The 10,566-nt window shown below is 40.1% G+C and overlaps 1 non-coding gene across 1 annotated transcript; it reads left to right on the top strand.

Annotated features, from left to right (window-relative positions):
- The first annotated feature begins 3,441 nt into the window (after window positions 1-3,441).
- trnal-cag (transfer RNA leucine (anticodon CAG)) lies at window positions 3,442-3,524 on the top strand. The gene has a single exon. It is a non-coding gene; the product is annotated as a tRNA-Leu (tRNA).
- Window positions 3,525-10,566: the final 7,042 nt, after the last annotated feature.

Here is a 10,566-nt window from a genome sequence, read left to right as displayed (position 1 = left end):
TAGGATGCCAATAGGGCCTTAAAGCCAGACAAAGTGAATGGCCGTCAGACCGTATTGACATAAAGCTTAGCCTTACGTTTAAAGCCAGGCGTGATGGCTGACCTAATCTATACTGCCGCAGTTAAGGAGAACATACTGCATGTTGTTGGAGACAGGAGAGCAACAGCACTTGGGCTGATGTCTATTTACACCTTACCTTTCAATCAAGTGCCTGTGTGTCTGTGTTTGTTTGGAGTCCATTGTGTAGTATTTTATTTGTTATGCAGTCTGTCAAGAGAGTCAAGAGACTCAGGTAATGTTTCACCGACTCCAAGCACTAGTGACTCCAGTGATGCCTCACCTCTCCAATAGCTTTCCTTGACGACAGTCCAACAACTTCACAGGATGTTCAGTTACACATGGTGACTCACCAACATTAGGCAGGAGGCAGACCGTCCATAAGCTGTCCCAAAACAAACTTTTCCATTTGGCCAGGACACCAGAGGTTAGAAGTGACAGAGCACATGTCCTTTCTCCACAATTTATTTTGATGCCTCACTAAACAGATATACACTTGGGGACAAAAGGGACGAATTAGAATTACTGTAGCCTACAATTTAACCAGTTAAGGCATCAGTCATGCACTACAAGTCTTCGTTCGAAATGCCATCTAAGACACTCACACTTCATAAATATCCAATCATGGTCAATATACATTCCTTGTGGGAATCCAAATAGTATAAGAGAGCACCATCTATTCTGCAGTGCTTTCATGACGTTGCCCTCAATTCATCATCCTCTGTAATACCCATGTAATGTTTTTCAATAGGGCCTACTCAATATAGCCTAGATATGGCTGTTGTCTGTCTCCATGTATTGTTGTGTGTCTCCTTGCTAAAACAAACAAACAAACAAAAAACAATTAGCCTACTGTGAGATATTCCTTTCTCTAAATCTGTTTTAATCATAATATTCACATTTGCAACCAAATGCACCTAGCCTAGGCCTATATCCTCATTCCTGTTGCTTGATTGACATGGCATGGCCATAAAGACACAAATACCATTGGAAAAACACTGGAAAGATCCCATTGTTTTGTAATATGGCATGACTCATGGTTGTGGTGACCCCTTAGGCCTTGAAATTACATGACCTTCAACTTCCCTTGACATCTCTGTCGTACTTTATCTTATCTAGATCATCTATCTACTGTAATCATTTCACCCGAATATTGCCTGTTTTTGACACAATAGCATGTTTTACAAGAGACTGTTTTAGTGCGTTGTTCCTTGGGAATCTTGTTTTTTTTCCCCTTTGGCGATTTATTTTTCCTGGTTAGCCATAACAATAAAATAAAATTAAAAAAAAACAATAAAATCTTCCTTGTCATTTGCACTCGCATGGCACAACATTGAGCACTCATAAGCAACAGGTTATGACTTAGGAAATTCCATAGCCTATAAAACGTGTAGGTTGGGTCCAACATTGTGACTGACGTCCTTCATCCTGTCCAGCCTCCCATAGAAAACAGCCTCTTGCAGTTTCCTCCCACTGTTTGCAGTAGGCCTTTTATGAAATGACTTTATTTAGGCCTACTATTAGGCCCGCCGCCCACTGTACGAAAAACTGCAATAGCCTAAATCTCTGCCATCTCTAGGGTGACCAGATGAGGTTTGCTGAAATTAGGGACGATTTTTTTTTTTTTGGGGGGGGGTCGTTGAAAATTTACCTGGCCGTTATAGCGATGCAATTCAGACCTTTCAATCTATAGCTTCACATATCCTAAAAACAAGCCCTGACAACATGATTGATTGAAAGGCAGGAAATAAATTATTACAGTAGCCTACTTTTTAAACTTCTTTTCCCCACAGCTGCGATGCCTGCATTGTTTTCCCCCTCGATGCTGTATCAACCTCGCAGCTGCTGTTGACCTCTCATTTTCTCCAATGAGTTCCAACGCGCTTTCTCTGATGCCTACTTGCATAGATGCTTTGGCATCTGAGCTGCGAGGTTGTTGTAGGCTACACTTGAACACCGAATGGATTAGCTTGCTGTCACTGCAAGTTAGCTTGTCAGTCAGTGCACTCGCTCGCCTGAACTTGGGACGTTAAAAAAATAAACAATATTACGAGTGCGCGCTGTGAGAACGACAGATAGGCCTAGATCCCCTCCTCATTCCTTCTTCTACCTGCACTGTCGCTTCTGTTTTTTACTCGCATGGTGGGCTCTTCATCTGCATTGTCGCTACTGTCATTTTGTCAATGAAAGTGAACATTCACGCCGATCATTGCTCGCGCTTACTGTTGCAATCGAATGGAATTAGAATGTCAGAAAGATAAGATAGATAGGCTACATTGCTGGGGGGCGGCACGCAGCCACTTTACATATTTGGGGCAGCCCACTGACTTGTATAGTATAAGTATAAGTATAAGTTATAATAGAAGTCTGTGGGGCAGCCTCTCGGAGGGCACAGGTGGCAGTAGCAAATAGTTTGAGATGTGTACCTTGTTAAAAAGTTATTATTAGGTAAGTCTAAATTTCGGGACATGCACAGTCAGATTCGGGATTCGGGGAAAAAAGCTTAGAATTCGGGGCTGTCCCGAATTTTTCGGGACATCTGGTCACCCATCTCTACTCTACTCCCAACAGGAGGTCGACACACAACCATGTCCCATAGGCCTACTCTGTGGTGTAGAAGTTGCTCAAAAACGCCACAGGGCAGCCGGTGATGCAGACTTGCATGCAGACTGTGTTAATGTGTCCATCACATGGCCTACAGATATAGTGGGCTATATTGTGGGCTACAGATATAGTTCGGCTACCATCAACCAACAGTTGTTCAGTGTGAAGTATGTTTGTTCAATGTGTGAGGTAAGTATGTATGCAGTTAGTTGCATATGCGAAATAGCCTTGTAGGCTACGGTTTGAGTCAGAGTAGGCTGCTATATAATGGTAGCCTCGCGCACCATCATACGTACTTCCGCCAAAGGATTGGCTCCACTGGTAGTATTATGGGATGGTCAGGACCAGGCTATATAATGGCATTGGGTGGAGTAGAATGCTGCGAGACTTCTTGAGATAGACTGACTTGACGTTAACTTGAAAAAAAAAAAAAAAAAAAAAAACGGAAGTGTTGCACCCCGTGGTCTTTTGCTGAAGAATGCAGTCTGGAGAAATAGTTTTATTTTAGAAGGTGATGTGTGCCGAATCCAGAACCGTCGGCGACAGACAACACCTTCCGTCTACCACCACTCTGAACCACGTGCGCACCTTACGACATTACCTTTTTCTTTCCGCTGGTGCCTTGCGGAGCGATTTGTTTACTTACTCACTGTTCCATCTGTTAAAAGAGAGGACAGTGCATTCAGAGATTAATGCATTATTTGAGTAGATGACAAAATGTGTCGCTGTTCTCTGTCCATGGCGCATTTATATTACGTCATTTGTTGCCATTGCTTGCAAGTCAGGATGGCCGAGCGGTCTAAGGCGCTGCGTTCAGGTCGCAGTCTCCCCTGGAGGCGTGGGTTCGAATCCCACTTCTGACAGTAACTTTTTTTTTCTTCTTCAGGATTTATATGGTTAATAGTAATGCGACTAAACTGCAAGACAATCCCGTAATAAAGGACAGCAATGGTGGATTTTGTTTTCGAAGGTTTTCTGTATAATTTCACAAGGCTTTTGCCAAACGTTTCAATTTGTTAACTGGCCTTGAAAAGAACACTCAGACACCCATTTAGTTAACCCTATACTGCACGGTGTTGCCATATGGCAACATACCATTCTTTTGGCATTTCCTGGTATTTAAATATAAATAATAGACACTGATTGGTTTTCATATTGAAACTGTGGCCTTGTTTTATCCAATTATGTGGTTTATTGACATCACATGACACCACACACTGCCCCAGGCTCGCTCTTTCCCTCACTGTACATGAGTGTGTCTCCTTGACAGATTGCTCTGCCATTGGCCAAGATTTTTCACACTTTTTGCAATATTTACAAAATTTAAAAAAATATTGGGATGATCTATAGTTAGTCATTATCTGTTTTCACCATTTGTTTTGTTTTCAACTAAAATTATTTCCTTTTTATGTTGAAAAATAGGTATGTTGCCATACGGCAACATTGTGCGGTAATGGAACAAGACGGTCAATAGGGAAAGTGTATTGATACAAATACCCAATTCTAATTGATTGATTAATTGATCTATTTATTGATTTAATGATTGATAACTGATAATATTAATAATTAGTGCAAATTGCAGTCTGTAATGAACATTAAAAATGTTATAATAGGTGTACAGAACTGTTTTATGAGCTTTCACTCTGAGTGCATGCAGAAAAGCGAACAAGGCCTATGCAGCCTCCCCAGACTGCCAGAGGTATACCACAAAAATCCCCAAACCCCAAATTAGAGCATAAAGCTACTGTCATCTTGACCATTTTAAGCCTCCAAAATGTTTTGACTTCATTTGTCTGTTATAAATAGGCTAATTAGCACACAACGTTTGTGCAAATCTGTCAACCCGATCAAAAATTATTGTACAAAGTCAACCATTTTGAAAGTCAGCCATTGTAAAAGCACAATCTCCAAATTTCAAACAGTTCATTAACCAATTGTATTATTAACACACAAGATTTACTGCAAATCCAAGCACCCATTGAAAAGTTGTGGCGTAAACAAAAGGTAGGCCGTCTCGAAAGATTGCCAACTTCAAAGTCAGCCATCTTGAAAGTCAGCTATCTTGAAAGCACTGGCCTCACAATTTTACATGGCTTATTTACTCATTATAGAGTGCTATCATACAAGGTTTAGTGTAAATCCAAGCATCCATTCAAAAGTTATGACAAATAAACTGTCGGTTATGTTGAAAGATGCCTGGCCCGCAAATCGGCCATCTTGAATGTCGGCCATCTTGAAAGTGTTGGCTTCCGAAATTAAATCAGTTCATGTACATATTGTAGACATTTACCATACACATTTTTGTGCAAATCTATGCACAGATATTGTGTTAATACCTAATATATTCATTGGTGGTTGGTCAACGTAAAACCACTGAAATACTGTTTTTCGGGGATATAATAAACAGTATTCACTTGTTCTCTAAATGGCAAAAATGTGTTAAATAACTCCCTTGAACTTGTGGGTAAACTTTCAATGTTTTTCTGAGATAAAAACAATTACATTTCTATAAAATAATCCATAATGTTGTATGACCCTTGTTTGGCCTTGGAGTAAAAATGTACACTGGATCCTTTCCGTAACTGCACAATGTTGCCATATGGCAACAAACCTAAAAGTACCCCCCCAAAAAACTTTTTTTTGAAAAATATTGCAAATATGTCTTCAGAAGTTCATTTTATGTGACAAAAACCACAGCAAGATTTTTTTCTATGATGGGATAATAATGCGTGCAGTATAGGGTTAAATTTTTTATATACATTTTATTATACATATAAATTGTATATAAACATAACATTTCTTACATACAGTCATTATGAGGGAGGGTGTGTGTGTGTGTGTGTGTGTGTGTGTGTGTGTGTGTGTGTGTGTGTGTGTGTGTGTGTGTGTGTGTGTGTGTGTGTAGGGTATGTACACGTGTCTCAATTGCATGACTTATCTAGGCTATAAGGGTATTTGACAATGAGGTCAGGATTTCAAGCAAGTACTAAATAGGAATAGCCTAATGATAGGCCTATACATTCAAATCTGAATCCTGGACACACTGGAGACTGTTCTTCGTTTGCTCTTCATTTTTTAAAGAAGTTCAGAGTAGATTTGTGCACCTAGAAGTGTTGGTCCATCACATGAACTTGATTGAATTTTCTTCTCTGATATCAGGTGTCTGATCATCTTTTGCAGAAAGTAGTGTTCCTCTGATGTCCATGAAAGCGATAGGCCTGGTTGAGATCCCTTTAAAGGTATGTTGTCTACTGTAGTTAAGGTGAGTTATAATGTCAATACAAAGTGGGCTACGTCTCGTAGTAGACCCAGGGATGACCGGAGCACTCAGCACACTTTCATAAGTTTTTATTTATTTATTTATTTTAATTTAGGTACTCAAAGTAATTGACGTTTCAATGCTCCTGAAAGAAATTGAAGAAAGAGATAACAGAACCTCATCCTGAAATGTTATGGGATGTCCGGTATTTTTGTTTCCTGTTACCACACATTCCAGTAAAGCTCTTCAGTACCAGATAAGTAGTTAAACGCTCATGCCCATAAACATGGTTAATAAAACATTAAAGCAATTCACCATTATGATGCTGTAGGTTTATCTCTTTATTTCCATTAAACTGGCACTGAAACCTTCTGACGCACCACTGTTATCCTGTTATCAAGGTGGTTATCATTACCCTATACTCATCAAGAGAAAGGCTTTTCTTGCGTAATACTGTTGCATCCACACCTTCCTTTCAGGAAATACAATTATGCTAGATATTACATTAAATCACTTCCAAGGCAGTGTAAAATATCTCTTGTCCTTCGCCTGGGGAAGGTAATGAGTGCAGGGCATGCATATCAGAGCTGAGAGTCCCTGACATGCGCTAAGGGTCAATGCAACAAATAAACAATGACAACTGCAAAAATATAGCAGGTTGATGTATTTGAATGCCCATGAGTGTATTTGAGCCCAAAACAGGGTATCAGTTTTCAATTATGTATCTTGTATGCGGTAAATGCAGGCCTACTATTGAGAAATGAAACATTTGTGAATGTTTGTTAATTTATAGGAATAATGTTTATATTGGTCAATATACGTGTATACACTTAAGAAAATCAGCCTATGGCTGCACAGCGGAGAAAGAATTACCTTTTGCTGATTGAGTTTGATATGTGTCTGCCTGTTGGTAATCTATTTATCTATTCAGATAAATGTTCCGATCTGTGTTCAGATTTCAACACAGTATTTTTTAGAATCCTGAAGCATTTATGAACATTTGTAAATGTTTAGTTTAGAATCAGTTCATTATTTACTATATTATCATAGATCTTTATAACGTGCCATCATTATAAAGTGTTACCCAAAACCCATTCATAAACCATTACGCCGTTACATCAGAATTGGGGAACTGGAAGAGTGCACTCCTCTATCCGGGTACATCACTTAAAAGTAGAACTGCTTGTGCCAACGGTTTCCGTGGTTAACAATGGCCTACTAGAAGAGCCCAATAAATATGCACATAGGGTTAAGCATTAATCCCAGTGTTGTTCGGTCTCCAAGGGCCTGTCATGAAATTAACGGTTGGAAAATGGTCACAAAGAATGCATTTATCAACTGGTGTTGTGCAGGAAGTCCGTATGTAAATGGTTTCTTCTTTTTTTATATATTTTTATTTTTTTTTAATTAATGGCAGCTAATCCATGGGTCAATATATGACAAATAGCAAGTGCTTTCTTTGTTTACTGTCTTTCAATGCAAGCTGAGAGTGTATTTAGATTCAACAGGCTCGACAATGTTCATGCTTATTTATTTTTATATAATGTATTTCTGAATGAAAATGTGAATGTACGTAAGATGAAGTAGAGTGCTTAGTGACAATATACACATGATCCAGAAAGCCAGACGTTTAACCATCTGCCTTTGGAAAGTGAATCAGTGCTTTACTGCTCTCTGTGATATGGAGTTCCAATGTCCTCAACAATATCATGGTCCATATGTACTGCAGTTCAAGCCCCCTGTGCCCCTGCTCTGGCATCTCTATATCCCTGGGAAGGGCCGCTGACAGCTTTGCCAGGGCCCAGGACAAAGTCATCTGAAACGGCCCGCCAGCCCAATAGATACAATGTAATGAGGACCCAATTCTGGGCCCCCTCTCGCCCTGGGCCCGGGACAACTGTCCCCTTTGTCCCCACCCTGCCGGCACCCCTGGCCCTGGATCATATAAAGATACCACAGTGTTGTTTTATGACGTGGCCATCTAGTAACTTGTAGTGTTTGTCCTGGAGGTGTGTGTGTGTGTGTGTTCCTGTGTGTGTGTGTGTGTGTGTGTGTGTGTGTGTGTGTGTGTGTGTGTGTGTGTGTGTGTGTGTGTGTGTGTGTGTGTGTGTGTGTGTGTGTGTGTGTGTGTGTGTGTGTCGACGGAGGAGGGGGTAGATGGGGGGGTGGTTGTGACATCATTTCTCAGCACTTCTGTGTTGCAACCCCACCACCTACAGTCCAGCGTCACACCTAAGCGCTCACCCAGCTGACCCGGTCAGCCTTCAAAACACCAGGACTCCCCTCCCTCCTCAGACAGAGTAGGAGAGAGCGTGCAAGGTGCAAACCACCGCTCTCCGCCTTCCCGCTTCTCCACGCACACACACACTCACATACATATACACACGTACACACACAGGCATCAGACAGAAAGGACAGGGAATACAGGTCATGGCGGGAGATTTGGGTCTGTGGGTGCTTTTGACAGTAGCCTGCCTCAATGTCCTGCAAGGGGAATCCTACACAAGGTGAGTGTACATGACTCTCCCCACTCTTTCAGGGCTGTTGATGGAAGATACAGTGGCTGGTGAGACTAATATATATATTTTCTGTTTAGAAATATTAGTAATTTTATTGATTTATTTATCTGTCTATCTTTGTCCAGTTTCGACGATGATAATTCATCTGTTACACTTCCCAACTGGACAACCGACGCAGGTAATTGCACCCACTACAAACACTTTCTGCCATTGTAGTGGTCATATCTGGCAGATTGGAAATGGCTTAACTGTAGAACCATGCAGCTGGTCATGCTGTTTATAGGTCAAATGCATGTTTCTTTCTTCCTTTGTTTTTCTCACTATTTTAAGAATTGCTGGCAGTCACTAGAATTTTGAAATGCATTTGTGACCATGCTTCTGGAAAGTAAAAAAGACCATTCATTTTAACTTGAATGTAACTTCAGAATATTTACGTCATCGAAATGGAAGTTTCAAAAAATCTACTTTTTAAATAGTAAAGGTAGTAAAGTCATTTGTGATTTTTTTTTTTAGATTGAGTCTTTTTCGCCTCTTTACCACTTCCATGTTATTATTATATTATAGTAGATCAAATCATCTCTTTCTTTCTTTCTTCTCTGTAGAATATGTAACAAAATGTGATTTCAATGATGACCTCTCACCCCTTTGCGAATGGGCTTCATCTGGTCTGTTACGAACTCCAGCTGGAGATGGTAAGTAGACGTACCCATGGTAACAAAAACAAACAAACAACCAGGGGTGAAAGTAGACAGGTGCGCACAGTTGCGGAGCACTGGTATAAAATATACAACTGGTACACAGTACCGGTAAGAGAATAGGTTTAATGCTACTCAAAAACCCACATTTGAAAACTGTAAGGCCTGCTATTTAAGTACACACATACAACCACAGTATGCCATTTGAGACAAGTGTCTTCCTATGAAGAGAAACCGGAAATATTCACACATCAATATACTGTAGTTGCACCGGTAAAAAAATAAAACTACTTTCACCCCTGCAAACAACCAATGCAGAGTGCTATGAGTATATGGACTGTTTCCCCTACTTGGTATCATAAAGTTTAGATATGATGTCTAGAGTACACTCTACTACTGTGCATTCATTACTTTGAACATTCAGACACTCAAATGATCAGAAGAGCTAAAACCATTGTGTACACTGCGTACCAATGTCTCTCTGTGTGTATATTGCATGGCAATATTTTTTATGAGAGATCTTTATCAACCGGACAATTACTCTAAATGGGTTTCACTTTACAGAAGCTGTAGTGAGAATTGACTGGAACTGTCCTTAAACTTTATATAGGAGAGAGGTGTTAATCAACGTGTGAAGATTCTTAATGTGTCTAACTCTAACCCTAGAAACACACAAAAAGCCTTGACAATCATGTCCTTGATATGAACTGACAGCAATAACAAAATGCACTTTCCCTGTTCATGTTTTCCTTGTTTACTCAGAAGCAGGTCTACTACACTTGCTCTTTTATTAGGTACCAATAAATTAAAAGGTCGCTATAAAAAGTACAGTTACTAACGGTCAATCCCATTACACCCCTACGCCTTTCCCCTTTGCCGTTTAAGTTTAAGTGTTTTCACCGCAATTACGGTTTTAAAGTGGTAATAATTATTCCATCGTACTAAGTTTAACATTGTCCTAATGTGTGATGGCCCTTTTCTCTGTGAAACGCACATGAAAAAAACCCCGCAAATAACGTCAACCTAATGCATGGAATTAGTGACAGATGCGAGTGTCATTCCGTGATTGTTGAAGGGGTATCTCAATTCGTAGCGGTTGCGTTTCAACCTTTCAGCTTCATTTGAAAGCAGAAGGGTCATGGGGAAGGGGTAGGGGTAGAGATTAGTAATGGGAAAGGCCCTAAGCAGTTAAGGGAATGTTTTGATTGTGAATGCATCTTCCCTCGGAACACATTTAATTCTTAAGTCTTATTTAGTAGAAATAAAAGTCAGATAACAATCCACACAGAGCTGGCAAAACTCAAATATATAATGGCCTCTCATCGGTGAAGTCTACAGTAAACATTTGAAACATAGGGATGCGCACATTCACAAAGAAGAAATCCAGAGGCCTTGTTAAATAATAAAGTATATTTTTTTAAGCTTGCACAGT

Source organism: Engraulis encrasicolus, chromosome 16 (assembly GCF_034702125.1).
Source record: "Engraulis encrasicolus isolate BLACKSEA-1 chromosome 16, IST_EnEncr_1.0, whole genome shotgun sequence".
Classification (NCBI taxonomy): Eukaryota; Metazoa; Chordata; class Actinopteri; order Clupeiformes; family Engraulidae; genus Engraulis; species Engraulis encrasicolus.
The sequence above is the reverse complement of the archived record's forward strand: the minus strand, read 5'-3'. Positions and strand labels throughout refer to the sequence as shown.